This window comes from Dromiciops gliroides, chromosome 2 (assembly GCF_019393635.1).
Source record: "Dromiciops gliroides isolate mDroGli1 chromosome 2, mDroGli1.pri, whole genome shotgun sequence".
In the NCBI taxonomy this organism is placed as follows: Eukaryota; Metazoa; Chordata; class Mammalia; order Microbiotheria; family Microbiotheriidae; genus Dromiciops; species Dromiciops gliroides.
In genome coordinates this window covers 26,261,776-26,284,515 of record NC_057862.1, presented here as the reverse complement: position 1 = coordinate 26,284,515, position 22,740 = coordinate 26,261,776, and the positions used below count along the sequence as shown (strand labels likewise).

General features: G+C 38.9%; 1 non-coding gene across 1 annotated transcript; it reads left to right on the top strand.

Annotated features, from left to right (window-relative positions):
* Positions 1-11,373: 11,373 nt before the first annotated feature.
* LOC122744927 lies at positions 11,374-11,476 on the top strand. Its single transcript, XR_006355258.1, has one exon. It is a non-coding gene; the product is annotated as a U6 spliceosomal RNA (small nuclear RNA).
* Positions 11,477-22,740: the final 11,264 nt, after the last annotated feature.

Genomic DNA, 22,740 nt, shown 5'->3' with positions numbered 1-22,740 from the left:
AGAGAGTTTGAGGAAAAATGGAAAGAGAAATGAGGGTGATGCAGGAAAGACATGAGAAAAAAGTCAACAGCTTGAAAGGCAAATGAAAAAGGAGATACAAAAGCTCTCTGATGAAAATAATTTCCTAAGAATTAGGATTGAACAAATGAAAGCTAGTGACTTTATGAAAAACCAAGACATATTAAAGGAAATCTAAATGAATAAAAAAATAGAGGGCAGTTTGTCTTGAACAGTAATTGGGAAATTGGGGGTAAGGAGGGTTGAGGAAGATAAAATGAGTTCTGATTTGGGTAGATTGGATTTGAGATAGTCCATGTTGGACATGGAGTTAGAGATGGCCAAAGGTGGAGCCTCAGATCTGTTTAAAAGTTCTAATCATGCAGCTGTGCATTTCCTTCCTTTTCTCCTCTGTTTCATATTCTTCCACTCTCCATCATCTTGACAAGGGTCAACTGTACCCTTCTCTACCTCATATTTCTCTTTTCTCTTTTTCCATCATAATCTCACTTCATTTTCCCCAAAACACCTGGACTGTGGTGAAATGTTTTCTGATTCCCTTCACCTTCTTCTCCAGGAGGGCGATTGCACTTCATTATTAATACAAATACCACTCACTCAGCTATGACAGAAATGCAAACATCACATATTCCATGCAAGTCACTGAACAATTTCTCCTATTCTCCATAATGTTCGAGATTTTCAACCTTGTTTTTAAGCTTCTTGTGGGTGTCTCCCTCTTAGTCCTAAACACCTGACTGAAATGTATATAGCCAATTAGCACCTCTTAATAAGTTTACAAATCCAATCACCTTCCTTAGTCTCAACAACAAATCCATCACCCCACAAACCTCCTCTGCAGTTTTCCTACCAGTTTCACCTGTTTTTCTTACATGCCAATCCACTCTATCAATTTCTTTTCCCCTTTTATTGGTCTACTTACCTTTTCCCATGTCATTTTCCTTGTCTTAACTAACTGCCTTCTTCTTCTTGGGGTTTTATTTCCCTTTGCAGGTTCTACTCCCTAATCATCCTTTATCTTCCTTAATCTTTTCGTATCTTCCTTATTTGTCCTTGATCTTACTCCTCTTTCAATCATGAAGTAGCATCTAAAGTAGTATCCAGGCCTAGAAATTTTTCTTCTTAAAAGTCTCCCTGGGGCAGCTAGATGGTGCAGTGGTTAAAGCACCAGCCCTGAATTCAGGAGGACCTGAGTTCAAATCCAGCCTCAGACACTTGACACTTACTAGCTGTGTGACCCTGGGCAAGTCACTTAACCCCCATTGCCTGCAAAAAAAAAAGTCTCCCTAATTTCTCCTAAATTTCACTAAATTTCTCTTCTCCAAATTCAACTTCTGACTTACTTCACAAATCCAACCCTCTCACAGTTACCTATATAATTTCTTTCTTGTTCTACTCAGCTCGAGTTCTTCACCCAAAACCTTCTATCACAGAAACCAGAAGTAGAAAATTCATCCTGTACAACCTTTAAGTTATGCCATAAATTCTCCAAAAAGCATCTAACCCAACCTGTGGTGGCCTTCTTCTAGTTTTATAAATGTTAAGTATGAGTACAGAACCTAAATTGTCCATCTTTATTCTTCATTCTTACTACATAACCAGAGCTTTTCCCTTTCATTCATTTCCTGTATACTACTTTTTGAACTCTAAAATTATATTTCCACTTCATTATCCATCTGCAGTGTTTTTCTAAGTTCCATATTATAGAAGACACAATAGTCATTCTTCATCCACTCAGTTCTTCCTGTGTGGATTGTCAGGCTAAACTCTTTTGAGCAATTATGAATCCCACTCAAGAAGCTACATGGGACACAATCAGCAAAATAACATAAATGGTAAATCTTTCTACAATTTGGATGACATACGGGATGGTGAAAATGTCTTTGATGAGCCCACGTTTCCCTCTTTTTCACCATTCTTGATAATCAATCAGTTCAGCTAACAAGTAGTTGTGAGGTGCCTGCAATGTTTCAGAAGCTGCGCTGTCAATAATCAGTGGTCAGTGAACAGTTATCCCTAATGGTTCATCTATCAAGGAATTGTGTATGATCTTAACATGAGCATGGAAGCCACACTGTTGGGAAGAGTTTGATGATACAAGTCGAATGCTTTTATATAACCAACAAATTATGAACACAACTGAATCTTATGTTCCCTGCACCTTTCAGTCAATTGCAAAAATGGTCTGCTGGGGAGTATCTTTTCTGAAAGCCTGCTGGTTCCTTTTTATATTTTCACCAAGGATTCCTTCAATACACAAATAGATTATTCTCATAAGGAAAATGATAAGAGAAATGGAAAGAATGAGATTAATGCCCAAAAAAGTATAAACTGGTGAAAAGAATAGAATACAAATACAATAAGCACTTAGCAAGCACCAAGGTGTAAGAATTATGTTAGGAACTACAGGACATGTAGCATTTATATATGACATGGTCCCTGCCTTCAAGAAATTCTCAAATTTGTTGTTGTTGTTTTTCAGCCATTTCTGTTGTGTCTGACTCTTTACGACCCTATTCAGCATTTTCTTGACAAAGATACTGGAGAAGTTTTCCAGTTCCTTCTCCAACTCATTTTACAAATGAGAAGACTGAAGCAAAGTGAGGCAAACAAGTTTAAGTGACTTGCTCAGAGTCACATGGCTAGTCAGTGTCTGAAATCAGATTTGAACTCAGCTCTTCCTGACTCCAAGTGTGGTGCTCTGTACACTGTGCCATTTAGCTACCCCAAAAAGGGGTGAGTTAAGGAAGATTTCATGGTTTTTTAGGCTGAGCAACAGAAACTGTTGTGGCATTACTAAATAAAATAAAATAAAAATAAAGGAAGACAGGAAGGAAAACACTTCATAGAAGATGATGAAAAGATTAGTTTGTTCCTTGTTGATCACAATATTGAACCAATGTGTCCCCACAGATTTTTGGATATACTATTTGATGTTGATATCATATAAATATCATTTATAATAATTTCCACCTTGTATCCACCTAAAACTGCTTCCTTCCCACCTCCACTCAGGTTCTTCATTGAATTGTTGATTGACAGGATTCCCATGGGCTTATTTTGGAAACAAACATAAAATGTGCTTCCAATGTGATCTGTCTCTCTCTGTTTCTCTCTGCCTCTCTCTCTCTTTCTCATCCCCACTCACTCTCAGTTGACACTGTCCAATCAAGTTTCTTCTGTCTACTGCATTCACAAGCTGTTTAATCCCTCCCAACAGATTATTAATAAATATGTTAACTAAGAAAAGATCTAAAACTGTCCCCTGTGGAATGCCACTAGCCACTCTTCTCAAAGGGAGAAATGTGGCCACTCATTCCCATGCTTTTTTGTTTACCACCTCTCTGTTAGTTTCCAGGCCCCACAACTGCTGTTCTTAGCCAATCTCATCTGAACTAATTCATACCATAAATTACGAGCACATCTGCAGCAACTTTAAATGCCAATTCATATACGGGGGTTGTAAATCCCTGGATCTGAAATACCGGGGCAGAATGCTCGATGGCCTCAAAGTTTTATGGGAGAAAGGAAGCATGGCTACCCTGGGGCCTTCTAACTAGTGGGTCTACCTGTAAATGATGCAGGCACCTTCCCCCCCCCAACTTTGGCCATTAAACATTTTTACCACCCTCCACCCGGAGAGGTTTTCTTTATGATGTGCTATATCAAGAAGCTATTATAGGTCTTTTCTGGAGAGCTTTTGGGGGAGGTGTTGTTTTTCATAGTCTCCTGTGTATGAAAACTTTTCACTTTCATTCCCATAACTCTGACACTGGGGAGAAGTAGATGATAGGGAAGAGGAATGATTAAGTTCCTTCCATAGAATCATTAGATTGTGGAACTACAGCTAGAAGGAACCTGAGAAACCAACTAGTCCAAGGCTCATATTTTACAGATTAACAAACTGATTCTCAGAGAAGTCAAGGGACTTGCCCAAGGTCACACACTTAAGTGGCAAAGGCAGGATCTCCATTTCAATAATTCAAAAAAACATTTATCAAACACTATCTTCAAGGTACTAAGTGGTTGCAAAGCAGAGTAATCCCTGCCTTCAAGGAGCTTACATTCCAATGGAAAGATACTATGTATATAGATATGAACAAATAGAACATAGATAAAAGTATGTTATAGGGTATCCTTAACTCCTCTCGTACCTAATAATATTGTGAGTGGGATCAACTCACCAGTGAGAGGAAAGCCATAAAGTACCCCCAGCTCCTCAATCACTTTGATAATGGTGATGTCATACTTAATGCCTTACATTTGAGAAGTCAATAGAATGTAAATATTAGAGGAGGGATTGTTTCATTTTGTTTTTGTGTTCCCAACACCTAGCTTAGTACCTGCCACATAATAGGTGCTTCAAAATTCTTCTTAATTGATTATATAGCTGTGTCCTCGCCTCCTACCTTTGCTTGTTGATGTCCCGGATGGCAGCAGCTACCTTTTAACTGTTTGAAAGGGGAGAAAGCTGTAGAATAAGTTACCTCTGTCCCCACTGGCTTTCTACCAGTAATCATCTTTGGGAAGGGTGTGGCTTGGGAAAGCACTTCCCACATCTTGACTTTCTAATGACTCAAGACCCCTTGAATTCACAAAGTAGCCTTCAAGGCTAGGAACAGAAATCTCAGGATCACTCATTAGTTGCCCACACTCAGGGAAAGAAATAAAAAGTAGGAGGAATAAACTCCAGGACATCACAGGTTTGAGGAGGTGAATTTTCATTATTGGATGGATCCATGGGTAGGGATTGACATTTTTCCTGGCCTCCCACTAAATGGCATACATGACCAAAGGTTTTTGATTGGTCCCTTGGACTTCCTGATGGTCTGAAGGACTTATGCCAAAGAGAATTGGCATCTGAGTCAGGAAAAGTCACCCACTCAGCAATCTTAAAAAGATAAGCAACTTCCACTCTGACAAACTCTTCTACTCTTTTTAGCATGAGACTTGGGCCCCTGAAAACTCTCCCTCTGATCTCTAGTGAGGAGAGATTTCCTTTATCTTCACCCATCCGCAGCAGCAATAACAGGAGCTATAAGCACATGTGAATGAGAGCCTGTGTTCCAATAGGTGGGTCTGAAACTGGATCTCTAGGCTCTAGCTGCCTCTCTTACTATATGTTTCTTTCCCTGAGAATTAGTTACTGAACAGTGATCCTAAGATGGATGTTTCTGGTTCTGAAGACTGACTTTCGAATTCAAGAGGTCCATAATCATTAAGAAGGAGTGGTCATGGGAGTGTTTGCTCTTGCTACATACTGTTCAGATGAGCCATGTATGCTCAGCTCACTAGAAATTATGAACTTTGAGTGAGTTGAGTGAGTACAGACTAAGGTGAAAGTGAAATCTATCTATTCAGGAGGACCACAAATCTCCCAGTAGTCCTTGAGTTTGGGGAGAATATAATAAGAGCTATAAATTATTACTTTGTGATTTATTTTCTGGTCAGTATACTTTTTCTTGAGTCTGGTATTTTAAGCATTTTTGTGGTGTAAAAAACAAATAGCTGCCTTGTATATGATGCTTATTTGTGCATATCATACCTTTCTAGAATGTAACCATTCATTTTTTTTGAGGGAGACCCTAGATGTGAGCCAAATCTAAACTTTGTTTAAGGTTATTCTCCTTAATTTCCATTTGGGAGTAAAATTTGTCTGAGAGTATCAGAAAACCCCATTTTGCTCTCCCTTCTAGGTCAGGCTAGCCAAGAACAAAATCCAAGCCATGTATTGTTGTGAGAGGGGGCATAGCCCTTGGTCCGCAGGTCTTAAATAGAGATAACTATGTAATGTATATGCTTAGGATTATTGTTAAGTCTTCTGTTTTACTATTTAGGCACCATTATTCATAGATTAATATGTTGTCAAGTTAATGTTTCCCCTGGTGGTCCATGGGCATGGTGGTTTAACTTACACTGAATTAATATGCTCATTATTGAGCTCGGAATTCCCCAATCAACTGCATTTGGATGCTCCCTATTAAATAATTCTTTCTCAAGAGAAAATCTATGCAGTTACTTTGGGAGGTTCCACTTGGCAAGTGCATTAAGACCAAAGCCCAAAGATGCTACAGCCCTGACACCTCAGTTTTTGGGTGGTACATCAGGTTAACAGCTAATGAAAGCCATTTGACATATAGGGGCAGAAGTAAAATTCCCTTCTTCCAATAATCTTAATAGGCAGTACAAAATTATTTCAAGAGGGAAAGAGGGATTATAAATGGTGGGAGAATCAGGACAGTACTAGTTTAGAAACATACATCACTTGACCTGTACTTTGATGGCTATTAGAGATTCTACAAGGTACAAGTCAGCAGCGAATCCATTCCAGGCATAGAGGTTACATGTTCAAAGGTACAGAAATAGAGAATGTAACCTTACGGTTGGGGAATGGCTAATAGGCCAGCAGGACTAGAAAGCATCCTCTTCACATGGAGCTCCCATCACTGCCTTATGTTAATAACAGAAGGGGGAAATCTGATGACATTCCATAAGAATGAAATTTCTGAAGATAACAATTCTCAGGTTAGTATCCAGAAATCAAGTCCTTCCTGGGTCCAATGTTCAAACCAAGTCATCCACCAATGAATGAGAGAAATTCAGCTAAGTGAGAAGTTAAGTGACTTGCCCCAAATCACACAACCTTTATGTAGCAGAGGGGGGACTTTCAACCAGGTCTCTCTTATGCTGAAGCTAGTTCTCTATCCACTATACCACTTGCCTCTCAAATAAGCATTTATTTAGCATCTACTATGTTCTAAAAACTGTGATAGGCACTGGGGATAAAAAGACAGAAGCAAATCAATCACTGCCCTCAAGGGGTTTACACTTTAACAAAGGAGACAATATATACATAGATAAAGCTATAGATAAATACATAACACCCAAAAAGTATCTTTCAGGAAGATAGCACTGAGAACTGGTAGGACCACGATAGGTCTCAGAGGTATAATTTGAACATAGGTCTTCCTGTGAACAGAATTGTTCCTACTATGTAAGGTTGTCTCTAATTCCTAGATTCTATACTCTTTGAGGGAAAAGGCAAGCCAAATGCCAACCTCATATTTTCCCCAGTGCCTAATACATTCCAATTGAAAATACTGTGTGTACACAGAATCTGCAGCCACCTAGTCCAAACCTAACCTAAATGAGATTCCCCACTACAAGTGCTCATTCAGCCTCTGCTTGAACAGGGGGAGTACTCAAACTCCAAAAGAAGACTATTCTTTTGGGGGCAACTACGTGGCACTGTGGATGAAGCACCGGCCCTGGATTCAGGAGGACTTGAGTTCAAATCCAACCTCAGACACTTGACACTTACTAGCTGTGTGACCCTGGACAAGTCACTTAACCCCCATCACCCTGAAAAAAAAAAAAGACTATTCTTTTTTAACAATTTTAATTTCTGGAAATTTTGATTTGATGATTTCCCCACCCCCAACATCAATCCTAAATTTGTCTCTACAAGTTCATTTACATTTCTGCCCTCTGTGGCCAGTAAGATAAGTCTTATCTCATATCTTGAGAACCTTTCAAATGTCTAAAATATCTCTCACCCACACAGATTTTAAGAGACCAACCATCCCAATTCCTTCAACTGATTCTCACATGCCATGGTTTCCTGTCCTCTCCCCAGGGTGCTCTCCATATTCTCTCTACCTTCTCAGTAGCTTTCCTCAACTGCGCCACAAGGTATGGAACATAGTACCCCAGCAATGGTTGAACCACCCATCTCACTCCAGGGTGCAAAATGATGAGAAAGTATCTGGAGAGGTAGGAAAAGAGGATATTACGCCCTCCAGAATGCCTCTTTTTCATGGATAAACAGCCAGGCAAAAGTGAACCTGGGAAGGGGAACATCTTGCTGTCAGCAAAGTTTCCAGATATTTAGGGGGAAGAATTCTCTTCACAGGGCAAGCAACAAAGTAGATCAAAAGTATGTGCTCAATTTTAGCTCTAACAACCTAAGAACCATTATAATAAATCATTTCTCCATGGAAGAATCTCTATATAGATGAAGCTGTCAAAAACCCCTCCATTATAGACATAAAGGGTGCTCTATTCTGTACCAAGAAAGAGTAATAGAAAACTAACAGAAGAATGGGGAAGATAAATGAACTCCTCCAGCAGGACTTGGCCAACTCTTAAATAGTAAAGGGTCAGAAAAAAGATCCTGGAGTTGAAGTGCGAAACAGTTATATTATCTTCATGATTGAATGTGACCAGGCAACTCCCATAAATGTACAATTGTACATCCATCCATAGGTTAGGGCATGACTCACCTACTCTGACTCCAATTGCTACCAGATTTCAAGATGTCCAGGAAGAATGTGGACTCACTGGAGATTCATAAGACAGTGAAAAACTAATCTGAATGGTGAGGCTGGTGAGTTTTTTATTTATTAATTTTTTAGTCTTTTGGAAGTACCATGAGCTTTAGCTCTCTACACGTGGCATAAATTCTGCTCTGTTCTGTTCTGCTGAAGACTAATTTTGTTCTTGAGAAAAGTAGCTAAAGAGAGTGCCCCACTCCCATAGCTGGAAGCAATTTTAATGACATATCTCAGCATTTCTCTTCACCAAATGGGTACTGAAATCTTCATGGAAAATTACTATATGATCTTTCATGAGGAAATATTGGCGAATGATATTGATAACTGATAAATAAAATATACTTTGCATTCTCAAAGGTAGACTCAAACAGGAACCATTTATTACTTGTATAGTTTTTCTATCTCCCCTGAAGGCTAACCCAATATATTTCAAAATAACTTCATCAATTGGAGCATTTACATAGTGGGTAGAGCACTAGACTTGGAGTTAGAATGATCTGGGTTTGAATCCTGTGTGAAGATTTTCTATCTGTATGACCCTGGGCTCGTCAATTAACTAATGTGAGCTTCAGTTTGCTCATCTGTAAAGTGATAATAATGGCACCTGCCTCCTGGGGTTGTTGTGAAGTTCAAATGTGATGATGTACACAAATTGCTTGGCAAACCTGCAAAATTCATCTGGAAAAACAAAAAGTCAAGAATATCAAGGGAAATAATGGAAAAAATGCACAGGAAGGTGGGTTAGCTGTACCAAATCTGAAGCTCTACTATAAAGCGGCAGTCATCAAAACTATCTGGTACTGGCTAAGAAATAGAGAGGAGGCTCAATGGAATAGGATAGGCATAGGAAACACAGTAGTAAATGACATTAGTAATGCACTGTTTGATAAACCCAAAGACTCCTGCTTCTGGGATAGGAATTCAGTATTTGACAAAACTGGTTCCAAAGGTTGTCTTGCCAGGGTGGTAGTGGGGATAAGCTCCCACTCTCTATAAAATGCTCCAATGGCATGCATCTCAAATAGCCTCTGACAACTGAAGCCAAACTCTTGGCCTTCTCATGGCGGAACTGTTTCCATTAACAGGAGAAGGGGTTAAGGCTAGTCACTGGTACCTTAAAACCAGTCGCTTCGGGCAGGTGGGGCTCATTAGCCTTGGCAGGCAACCCGCCTAGGGGAAGGAAACCCTGATTTTAAACCTCCGCTGCCTTGCGGCTATACCCATATATGGGAAAGGATTCAGGAGTTAACCCGAGGAAAACTCAGGAGTAGGAGTCCCTTAGGCAGTTGGATGTTGGACATCACAGCCCTCTGGCAACTCCTGCGGCGGAACTGGTGCCAAACTGTACTGGCTCTGCCTCTCCTTTGAATCCACCAATGTCACGGAGAGGGAAAACCTGCTGCAGGGGCGACAGCTTGTTTTCCACATTGATCTTCACAGGTCAGCGGCCTGGAGAGGACACTCCAGCTACTCCTCATGGGGTAGATACAGCACACAGCCACACTGTGGTCTATGGCTCTTCAAGGCACTGATCCATGGTTGTCAGTGGCTGGTGGAGGCCTACTATTTGACAAACACTGCTGGGAAAACTGGAAGATAGTATGGCAGAAATTAAGCATGGACCAACACCTTACACCTTATACTAAAATGAGGTCAAAATGGGTACATGATTTAGACATAAGAGGTTATATCATAGGTAAATGAGGAGAGGAAGGAAGAGTCTACTGTTCAGATCTTTGGAAAGGAGAACACTTTATGACCAAACAAGAGATAGAGAATATTATGAAATGCAAAATGGATGATTTTGATTACATTAAATTAAAAAGGTTTTGTACAAACAGAAGCAATGCATCCAAAATCAGAAGGGAAACAATTTTATGGCCAGTCCTTCTGATAAAGGCCTCATTTCTAAAATATATAGGGAACTGAATCAAATTTATAAGAATCCAAGTCATTCCCCAATTGAGAAGGATATGAATAGGCAGTTTTCTGATGAAGAAATCAAAACTATCTATTCCCATATGAAAAAATGCTCTAGATCACTATTGATTAGAGAGATGCAAATTAAAACAACTCTGAGGTACCACCTGACACCTAACAGATTGGATAGTATCACAAAAAAGGAAAATAATAAATGTTGGAGAAGCTGTGGAAAAATTGGAACACTAATACATTGTTGGTGGAGCTGTGAAATAATCCAACCATTCTGGAGAGCAATTTGGAACTAATCCCAAAGGGCTATAAAGCTGTGAATACCCTTTGGCCCAGCAGTTCCACTTTTGGGTCTTTGTCCCAGAGAGAGCATAAAAAAGGGAGAAGGATCCACATGTACAAAAATATTTAAAGCTGTTCTTTTTGTGGTAGCAAGGAATTGGAAACTGAGGGGTTGCCCATCAACTGGGGAATGGCCGAACAAGTTGTGGTATATGAAAGTAATGGAATTCTATTGTGCTATAAGAAATGATGAGCAGGAGAAGTTCAGAGAAACCTGGAAGGACTTGCATGAACTGATAATGAGTGAGATGAGCAGAACCAGAAGAATATTATATACAGTATTATGAATATTATGTGTTCATCAACTGTGATACACTAGATTTTTCTTGCCAATACAATGGTACAAGAAAGTTCCAAAGGGCTCATGATGGAAAAGGCTCTCCAAATCCAGAAAAAAAGAAACAAAATAACTGTTGAATATGGATGCTGATTAAACCATACTATTTCTTTTGTTTTTGGTGCTGTTGTTTTTTCTATTTTGAGGTTTTTCCTTATTGCTCTGGTTCTTCTCTTATAACAAGACTAATGCTGAAATATGTTTAATGTTTTATATATATAATGTTTATAATATAGATATAAAACCTATATCAGACTACCTGCTGTCTAGAGGAGGGCAGGAAGGAAGGGGAGAGAGGGAGAAAAATTTGAAATTGGAAATCTTATATAAACAAATGTTGAAAACTATCTCCACATGTAACTAGAAAATAATAAAATACTTTTATTTAAAAAAGATTTAATAGCTTAATGCTTGCTTCAGCAGCACATATACTAAAATTGGAACAATACAGAGAAGATTAGCAAGGCCCTTGAGCAAGAATGACAGGCAAATTTGTGAAGCATTCTATATTGGGGGGGAGGGAAGAAGGAAGAGAATTTGGAATGCAAAGTTTTTAAAAATCGATGTGATAATTTGTTTTTACAGGTAAGTTGGGGAAAATTCTAAATAAATTTTAAAATTTTAATTAAAAGGGACAGCTAGTTGGCACCAGCCCTGAAGTCAGGAGGACCTGAGTTCAAATCCAGCCTCAGACACTTAATACTTGCTAGTTGTGTGACCCTGGGCAAGTCACTTAACCCCAATTACCTCACCAAAAAAATAATAACAATTTAAAAAACATTTAATAGCTTATAAAATTGCACCAATACTTTTTGGATGCCCTGTATCAGTTCTAGATTATGATTGTAATGTAGTAAGGTAGAAACCCCTTTTTCTAACCACCACTCTCTGCTCCCACTTAGCCATCCATATCAGTCCCACCAAACTGATATTCCTATCCCCACTCTTCCCAGAGCCTTTCATTATATCCTCTGAAACCCCCAATCTATGTTTAACAAAATATTCTCCATGTTAGACTTGAGTCATACCTTACAATTTAATTTGTAAATATTTTATGTTTACTAGTATATGTACATGTTATTTTCCCCCAATAGAATATAATTCTTTGTGGGAAGAAACATTTCCTTTTTTGTGTTTGTATTCCCAGCACAGTACTGGAAAAGGAATATCTTTCTAATTTCAGAACCATATATATACACACATATTTGTCCTACCAGTTAACAGAAATCAACCAAAATCTGCTACAATTAGTAATTCCTGCCCCAGACAGTTCATCTCAGCTATGCCCCAGCAACTTTTTCCTCACCTCATCATCAAGTATTCAAGTGTCTAATTTCCCACCATGGACAGCTCCTTTTTCTCAGCCATGTGTCAAATAAGGCACCCAACACTCCACCAGTTCCCAAATCCTCACTCCAGCATTCCTTCTTCTACTCACACTGCCCTACCCCAGGAATATACCTTTTATTTATAAGTTAACTTCCCCACTTCCCCTCTATAATACTGTTTCCCCTGTCATCATATGGGGAGGGAGGAGAATCAACTAATGTTGGTCAGGCTATGCTTACAGTTTGAGTCATTGACATTGTTCAAATGGCCACCAGGGGGCAATAAACAGCAGGAAGAGATTTGTAGCCCAAACATTTCAAATCTAAATGTGCTTCTTTATTGCAGACATTTCAATTCTGACACAAAGGTTTATACTGTATGGTGGTGGGGGGGGCAGTCTATACGTTCCGGTTGTCTACCACTAAGCTCCTTTAAAGTAAAGAAAGTTTTTGTTTGTTTGTGGTATCAAATACAAATAGAAGGGGCAGCTAGGTGGCTCAGTGGATAGAGCACAGGTCCTGAAGTCAAGAGGATTTGATTTCAAATCCGGCCTCAGACACTTAACACTTACTATCTGTGTGATCCCGGGCGAGTCACCTAACCCTAATTGCCTCACCAAAAAAAAAAAAAATGCAAATAGAAAAGATTGCTGGGGGCTGAATATTAACTTGGAAAACCACAAATTAACATTATCTATATTTCATGTATTGTTATTGTTATTTATTCTTTAACATTTCTCAATTACATTTAAATCTGGTACAGGCCACCCTGGGAATTTTGAAGGAGGCTGAGAGTTCAACATCGCTGCCTTAGGGATTAATAGAATATCTGATACATAGGGATTGGAACTAAACCTGTAAATTTATTGTTGTAGGAACCTTGTAAAACAATTATAATCACTCTCCTTATGCAGGTCTCCACTTTCTCTGCCATTCATAGGCTTAGAGAGTTGCCCAGAGTACTATCATTCAATGATCTGCCCAGGGTCACACAATGAGTATACCTCAGAGGTGGTAATTGACCTCATTTCTTCATGACTTAAGGATAGCTTTCTGCTAACTATACCTGCCTCTTACCTGGCACATAAATGGGTACTTAAGAAATGCTTATTGAATTATTTTCCGATATTGTTGTCCTTAATTAAAATGTTATCTGAATGATTTCCATATAAAAGATCAATTTCATGAAAAAAAATTAATGAAAGTGGTTGGTGTAGATCCAATAATGAAGGGACAGGATCTCTTTTTTTCCAGGGCAATGAGGGTCTAGTGACTTTCCCAGGGCCACACGGCTAGTAAGCATCAAGGGTATGAGGCTAGATTTGAACTCAGGGACTCCTGAATCCAGGGCCAGTGCTTTATCCACTGTGCCACCTTGCTGCCCTGAAGTGATGGGATCTTAAAGTGACTTTAGAGCTAAACCTTACCCAATCTAACTACTATTTTACAAATAAGATAACTAAAACCTAGGGAAGGGAAATTATTTCCCCAAGGTCACACAGCCAATGGATGGCTAAGAAAATGTGGCAAATGTGGTGTCCTCTGACTCAAGAATAAGTTTTTATTGTACTACATCACATCGCCAATCTCAGGACAATGTTAAAAATGTAAAAATAAAGACTATGGAAAACCAAACTAATCAATAGATTCAGACAATTGGTTATTTGGGGTGGAGTAACTCATCAAAATGGTTTGACATGTAGACAAAGCAAACCATTGTTACGTGTAATTTTCCCAGTGTTTTGTGAATTATAATGTAATAAAACAACAGAAACTAATTGGAGTACAAAGGGGATTTTTGCAGAGGAATTGCTAACTTGATTCTCCTTTGTTTCTTTTTGGTAAAATGTCTTTCAAAGTTTAGCTGGACTTGGGACCATAGGCCCAAGCCCTGAAATAAATTAATCCAAATTGAAGAGAAATCCTATGGGCAAGCAAAAATGAAGAATAGAAATTGAATAGAACCTATTCCATCGGTACCATGGACTTCTAGGCCATTAATGCTTGCATCTCTGTCCTATTTCCTAATCCTTTCTCAGAGGAAAGGGTTGAGGAAGAGACTATGAACCTCATTTCCATCAGTAGAGATTTTTTTTAAAGATGTTTACCACCCCCAACAGCTTTCACTTCTTAGTTGCAACATTTCTCGATTGAATCCATCAACAATTTGAAAATACTATCATAGGATTTAGAGTAGAAGGAACTTTAAAGGCATCTAGTCTAATCCTCTCATACAAATGAGGAACTTAAGGCTCAGAAAGAAAGGAAGGGAATTTTCCAAGGTCATCTGGGTAGCAGCATGATAAAATCTGAATTGAACCCAGATGCACTGGCCCCAAGTTCAACTCCGGGGCAGCTAGGTAGTGCAGTGGATAAAGCAGTGGCCCTGGATACAGGAGGACCTGAGTTCAAATCCAGTCTCAGACACTTGACACTTACTAGCTGTGTGACCCTGGGCAAGTCACTTAACCCTCATTGCCCTGCAAAAACAAACAATTTCTCTTTTCTCCCTACTTCTCTGTTTTGGTCCCTTCTTCCCCTTCCTACTACAGAAGAATTTCCTAGTCAAAAGTCCCTGCCATCTCATCTCTTCTCCTTTTAATCCCTTTGTCCATCCCTCACATTTCTCATACTTCTTCCCTGTTACAACCCAATCTATGGTCCCCCACCACCAACCCTTTGCTCTTAGCCTGGCTGTTAACCAATCCCTTTCAATTAATACAATTTATTAAGTATCTACCTTGTACAAAACTCTGTATTAATTGGTCTTTATTATGTTCAAAATTAAAGTATTATCTGACCATATTTAACCTCCCCCAGGTCAGTTTTTTAAAAATCAAATTCTTATGTAGAAAAAAAAAAGATTTAAAGTCCATAGGAATGAAGCTTAAATGGTGAAGTGATAGGTAATGTTTTCAATATTTTGAGGTGTCTCTTGCCTGACAACCCCTCAAATTTAACCACATAAGCTGCCACCCGCTGACTAGATCTCTCCCCTACACTTCTTTTTCTTCCACAATTCCTCATCTGAAAAGCTATTGAAGATAGGAACAAGAGAAAAATTGAAAAGAATCTTTCTGCTCCCTCTGTTTTCTCAGGTTTAGGATTTCTTAAGCGTCTCCATTTTAGCAGATTGTTTGCCAGCCTACAGTTATCAAGTGCTATGAAGAGCTCTGAGACGTTAAACAACTTGTCCATGCCTAGCAAGTAAATATCAGAGGCAAGATTTGAATCCCAGTCTTTCAGATTCAAGTACAACACACTACCTACTGTACCAAGTAGAACAAATTCTACATGAATTATAGAATGCTAGGCTCAGAAAAGACCTTAGAGTTTGTCTAGAAACCCACTCCTCTTACAGGTATGGAAATTGAGGCTCAGACAGGGAAAGTAATTTGCCACAGTCACACATTTAGTAAATTACAAAGCCAGGCCTTGAAATGGCAATGTTCTTCATTTGCCATACTCTAAGGACAGTTCTACCTCCCGCCTGAGCTCATTTAAAAGCACATTTTTACCCAAAAGGACATCTTTCCAACAAATACATTCCATTTTCTCTGACCTACTTAAAAGACTTTCATTAATGTTGATTACTGACCTTCCTTTGTCAATAAATATTAACAGCCTGTTAGCCATGGATAAGAAACATAGAATTTGCTGGAAGTAGTCACTGAAGAAAAGTGATCAAATAAAATCACATCCCCAGGGAAGAATAACAATGACAAAGATGGAAAACAGAAAGAACAGGCCTCTCAGCTTCTAAGTTTCATAACATTCCTACAGTGGTAAGATGGCATTCTATTACATACAGTCATCAGTCTGCTAGAGGCAGGAGTTAAAAAACACAAGTCTTAGAAACTCCCCACTCCCAAGCACAGGTACACAAAACCTACACAAAAACTTTCAATGACTCCCCCTTGCCCACAAAGTTAATATAAGCTCCTTAGTGTGATCTAACTCCAGTCTACCTTTCCAGACTTGCATTAATCAAGAAACATGTGTGAAGTTCCTACTATGTGTCAAACATTTGGCTATGTACTGGGACAGAAATGAGACAACCATGCCCTCAAGAAGCTACCATTCCATGATCATCTCAGATATTTGTCTACATTCACTATCTGCTCTAGTCAACCAAGCCATGCCTCCATCTTGCCCTTCCCTTTCCCTCCTCCTTCTACCCCATTGGCCATCCATTTTAGAGCCTACCCCCCCCCCCCCCGGCCACACACACATACACCTCTGCCTCTTCAAGATCAATCAAAATTCCATTCTCCTCTGTCTTCTTGTACTCTAAAATACATCTACCTGCCTGTGTTTGCCATCCAATACTCATTATTCATCTTCTAGGAGCACTCCCCTATGCTTGGTATGCATTCCTCTCTTACCTCTACTTCTCAGTTTTCCTGACTTCCTTCAAGACTCAGCTCAGATCCTATGGTTGGCAGACAACCTTTAATGGTCTCCTTGGGAGAAGCAGGGAAGCCTTCTCTTCTCATATTAGCAAACATCTATTCTCTACATATCATGCATGTACATAATTATTTACATGTGTGGTAAAAATTATTTATGGTATAGATAATGTCACAAGTTTTTAGCTGAATCATGTGCATGCTACTGAGCAGCTTTTGAAGGACCTCCCCATTTGGGAGAGGAAAAAACTGAACACCACTGGAAGGGAGGCAACTTCCAGTAGGCAGGGCGTGTTCAAAAATCTCTCACTCTTTCGGCCTGGTGAAGCAGTCTGGTGGCATCCTGGACCTGGTGGTGGCACCTGTTTTGCTCTGTTTCGGCAACTGCTGTTCTAACGAGTAACTGTAGACTGACTGGGGTTGGTGAGTTTTAATTACAGAAAGCCATAAATTCCTCTGAGCTAGCTTAATTTGGAATGCTCTGGGATTGCATAGGCTAAGCTTAGAGTTAAGACTATCTGTATTTCTACTTCCTTATTTCCTTAATTGGTTTCACCTTTGTGGTTTAATTAATCCCCAAGTAATAAAATCTGATCCTTTATGAACTAAAGTTCAGAGGCTCCTTTTCTTATTGGCCTGGGAGGAATATATAAAAAGGAAAGTTCAAAGGGGAGATTAAACCTAAAAGAGTCCCTCATATTTCCAGGACCCCAATATTAAGGCGAGTCACTCAAATAATGCTCCATATATCAAATTTTGGCCCTCACACATGTGAGCTCTTATTTGTGTTTTCTCTGTATATGCAGCTGTTATCAGAGTGCTTGGAATGTAGTAGACATTTTATAAATGCTTATTGACTGACTTCAAGCTTTACAAAGTGCTTTATACATATTATCTCATTTTATCCTCACATCAAACCTGTGAGGTAGGTGCTCTTATTATTCCCATTTTACACACAAGGAAACTGCAACTGAAAAGGTAAAGTGACTTACCCATGGTCACACAACCAGTAGGTATATGAGACAGTATCCAGACCAGGTTGGCCTGACTCCAGGCTTTACCCACCACACCATCCAGTTGCCTTATTCTCATTATCACCATGGTCCCACATACAAATTTTGCCTTGGGAATAACCCCAACCTTCTGGGAACCAGGAGCTAGAGACATTCACAAAAAATGTTAAGGACTCACACTCCAAAATATCTACCAACTCCCAATCTGGACAGAACTTGAACCTACATGCACTCACTCCTTCATTACATTCTCTTTCACCCTTTGCCTCACCCTACTCTGTAGCAACTCATTCATTCAAATATCTAGACTAGCCCCACGTCCATACTTCATTCTTTGCATTTTGATCTCAAAATATTATTTTCTTACACCCAGGGGCTGGCTTCCCAATCATGTGTACCTTAGCAATGTCAGAAAAATATCCTGGCCACTCTTTTAAAAATCCATAGAATAATTAATAATTACGTAAAGTTTTTATCTCTCTTTGACCTGGATAGACAACTACCTTTTCAAAGTATATAGATCATATAATAACTTGTGGAATAGTTGTTGTGGGCATTTATTATCCACAATATTAACAATAACAACAATATTAATAATATTAGTGATTGTTAATATTATATCATTAATAATATGTGATTAAATAAATTGGTTTGTAATTGTTGCTATTATATAATTATTGTGATAATAAATATCACAAAATTATAATTAAGTATAAATAATGGTAATAAGATTGTTAATAATATACCATAGTGCTTTTATATTTGAAAATTTAGGGTTGTCTAAAGGAATTGATGTTAATGGATGGAAACTTAGCAAGAAACTTGGATTTTTTTCAAAGGCATGCAAAAATCAAAGCAAGGACAGATAAAACAAATAATATAAAAGTGATTCTTCTTAATCAAAACACTGTCAGGAGTTTAAAGGTTAGAATGAGTTGAGGCCAGTGAGCAACACTGGGGAAAGAAAAGAATTTTTTTTTAAAAAAAGAAAGGGGCAGCTAGGTGCTACAGTGGATAAAGCACTGGCCCTGGGAGGACCTAAGTTCAAATCTGGCCTCAGACACTTGGCACTTACTTGCTGTGTGACCCTGGGCAAGTCACTTAACCCTCATTGCCCCACAAATAAAATCTATCTGCTATTTGGGGTAGATAGGATAATGATAAAGCAGAGAAGACAGCGATACACAATTCACATTTTGCTTGTTTTCTCTGTCAAAAGAAACTGATCATGAGGAGATGAGGATGCTGTGACTAGGCAGTTCATCTGAAAAAATAAAAGATCTAGAGGTCTTAATGGATTTTAATTGTAATATTAATCAAAAGTAAACTATGATAAGATCTAAAAAAAATGAGACCTTAGGTTGTTTTAAGAAAGGTCTAGTGTCCATGCCAAGGGAGCTGATCATTTTGTTGTATTTTTCCCTGTTAAAAATACATATGGGGGCAGCTAGGTGGTGCAGTAGATAGAGCACCAGCCCTGGATTCAGGAGTACCTGGGTTCAAATCTGGCCTCAGACACTTGACACTTACTAGCTGTGTGACCCTGGGCAAGTCACTTAACCCCCATTGCCCCACAAAAAAAATACATATGAAGAATTATGATCAATTCTGGGCACTGAAATTTAGGAAGATTGTTGATAAGTGGCTATTTAGTGCAGTAGATAAAGTGCTGAGCCCAGAGCCAGAAAACCTGAGTTCAAACCCAGCTTCAGGCACTTACTAGCTGAATGACCCTGGGTAAATCATTTAATCTGTCTGCCTTAATTTCCTTATTTGCAAAATGGGGGTAATAATAACACCTGCCTCTCAGGATTAAACGAGATAATAGGTTCCTATACATATTCTCTACTAACTGATGCTTCAAATTCAAATGCATTAACCTCCTCCTTTTAGGTTACAGCCTGACTGTTAGGTGCAATTGTCCCTATGAAAATAAATAAATTACTATCATTCATGCAAGCTTTATTATAAATAAAAGACTTGAAAGTTGATTTTTGACTGGGGAAAGAAGAAAGTATGTGAGGGGAGAAACAGTACATTGGAAAATGAAATGGTGTGTGTAAAAGACTCAGAAACTACAGAACTTAGATGTCAGCTTATCATTTAGGCAAAAAATCAACATGGTAGAGTCGATGAAGAAATGACCCCAGAATCAGGAAAAGCTGGGGTCAAGTCTTCCCTCTGACACATATATGTTGGAGGAACTGAGTTCAAGTCTACATGTATGGGTTTTATGTCAGTAGGCAAATTATCTAACTTTTTAATCTTTCAAGCATCTCTTTAAAACCAAAGTTGTTGAGACAGTAAAAAAAATTAAAAAATTTAAAAAAATTTAAAAACCAGCCTTAGTAGTGGGAGGTTTTCCCCAGGAAATGATAGGTCTAAAAGAAATAATAATTAAAGCTAACAACATTCAGTATATGGGTGATAGGAAAAAAACACAAAACAGAAACTAGATGTCCTGCCCTTCTTGTTACTTGCATCTATAGACAAGTCTCTTAATCAAAGGATCTAAACTTTTAATCTTCCCCAGTCAGTAGCAGAGAAATGCTTCCTTTCTCTCAAATAATGTCTTTGTCTTGAAACTTTTTTTCCTCCTCTAACTAATGGTCAATGAAAACACCATTCCTTTTGCCAATGGTCCCTCAGATCTTAAGAAATCAATTCTGTTTGAACTCCTTCTAAATCACCTCACTCCATCCATAGAGGTTAGGGAATGAATTGGACAAATGGAAACACAAGTCATTCAAGTAAACCTTTGGGGTGGAGAAGCTTTTCAGACAGCCCAGAGATTACAGCAAAGGGAATTGGGGGAGGAGTGGGTATGGCTGAGGGTGAGTAGAAATAGGGAAGGGCAAGGTACTATCTTACCTAAGGTAAATACGAAAACCCTAGTGTCCCCAGGAAGCTTAGAACCTCTCCCATCTGTGCATTGACACAAGCCTGAAATACCTGCCCAGCTGTCTGCTGCCTCTTTGAATCCCTTTGAATTCCTTCAAAGCTCAGTGCAAGTGCCATCTGCTACACCAGACCTTTACCATTTGTATTTTCCTTGTACTTATTTATGTGTACATGTTGTTTTAAACCAATAGAATATAATCTGCAAAGGAAGGAACCATCTCACTTTTGTTTCTGAATCCAAAGCACCAAACACAGTGCCTGTGAAAAATAGACACACACACACACACACACACACACACACACACACACACAAATTCTTGTTGTGTGGATTAAGGAATTGATAAAGTAATATATCAACAAGACTTTGTTGTGTAGCTAATTTGCTAGCCACTATAAGAACTACAGAGAAATATTTTTTAAATTGCTAATTTTATATAGTGCATACTCCAGTTTCTCCCTTCCTCCAAAAACTTTCATTAGACCCTGTCATTCCTTCAGCCAAACTCAGGGGGTGTGAGAGACTATCATTGTCTCTACTTATTTTCCTCTACCTCATTCCTCAGCCCTCTCCATTCTGACTTCTGACCTAATCACTCAGCTATTCTCCCCAAAGTTACCAATACTTATAAATTGCCAAATAAGGTGTCATTTTCTCAATGCCCATCCTTTTGAACCTCTCTGGATCACTTATCACTGTTGACCACTCTTTCCCCCTTGTTATTCTCTCCTCTCTAGATTTTCAATAGTATTCTCTGCTCTCTCTCCTCCTATCCTTTCTAATCACTCCATTTCAGTCTTCTTTGCCATGGTCATCCGAATCATGCCCCCTAACTATGGGTGCTTGCCAATGCTCTGTCTAGGCCCCCTTCTCTTTCTCTATTCTCTCTTGATGACCTCATCAACTCTCAGAGATTTAAGTCTCATTTCTATGCTAAGAACTCATATATCTATATATCCAAGCCCCCATATCTCTCTTGAGCTCCAGTCCCTCATAATCAGTTGCTGATCAAACATTTCAAACCGGATATCCTAGACATCTCTCAAACTCAAAATGTCCAAAACAGAATTCATTGCCTTTCCCAATAAACCAATCCCTATTCTAATCTTCCCAATTTCTGTTAAAGGCATCATTATTCCTCTAGTGTTGTAGGTTTGTTACTTTCTTTATTATTTTCTTTCTCATCCCCCACATCAAATCAGATGCCAAATATTACCATTTCTACCTCCATGACATCTGACCTCTTCTCTCTATTCACACAGTCACTAGTTTCATTCAAACCCTTATCACCTCTCACCCAAATTATAGCAACAGCCTCCTAATTAGTCTCCCTAACCCAAGTCTTTGCTCACTCCTGTTCATATACTTCACATATCTTGCAAAGTGATCAACCTCAAACTCAGATGTCACTCTCCTGAACCTTTAATTCAAGAGTTTTGGGAATACCAATTTTCCTGCCTGATGCCCCCAGTCATCATGCTAAGAAGCAACCCCTGTGGAGATGCAATGAGGCAACTGCTTCTGCAGGTGTTACAACCATAGTTATTGAAGACCCAGACAAGAAAATTCTTGCCACCAAAGTCCTTGTCATTGTCAAATGGTTCAACATAAACTGCTATGATTTTACCAATGGGAACAACATTAAATAAGAACTATCACCATCTGCTTTGTTGTTGCCCCCTAAGGATCATAGAACCTTTTCACTTGATTTACAGCTGAAATCCTCCTTGTGTGTTTTCTCTCCCATTACAACGGGAGCCCCTTGAGAGGACAGATGAACATTTTTCTATTTGTACCCCCAGCACTTATCATCATAAGCACTTTGTTGATTGTTGACTCATTTCAGCTGTGCCCAACTCTTCGTGACCCCATTTGGGATTTTCTTGGCAAAGATACAAGGGAGGTTTGCTATTTCCTTCTCCAGCTCATTTTACAGATGAGGACCTGAGGCAAACAGGGTTAAGTGACTTACTCAGAGTCACACAGCTAAAAAGTGTCTGAGCCTGGATTTCAACTTATGAGCATAAGTCTTCCCGATTCTAAACCAAGTTCTCTATACACCGTGCCACCTAGCTGACCCTTCACTTTGCTTATACTAAGCACTTAATTACTTTCTCCATTCATTCATT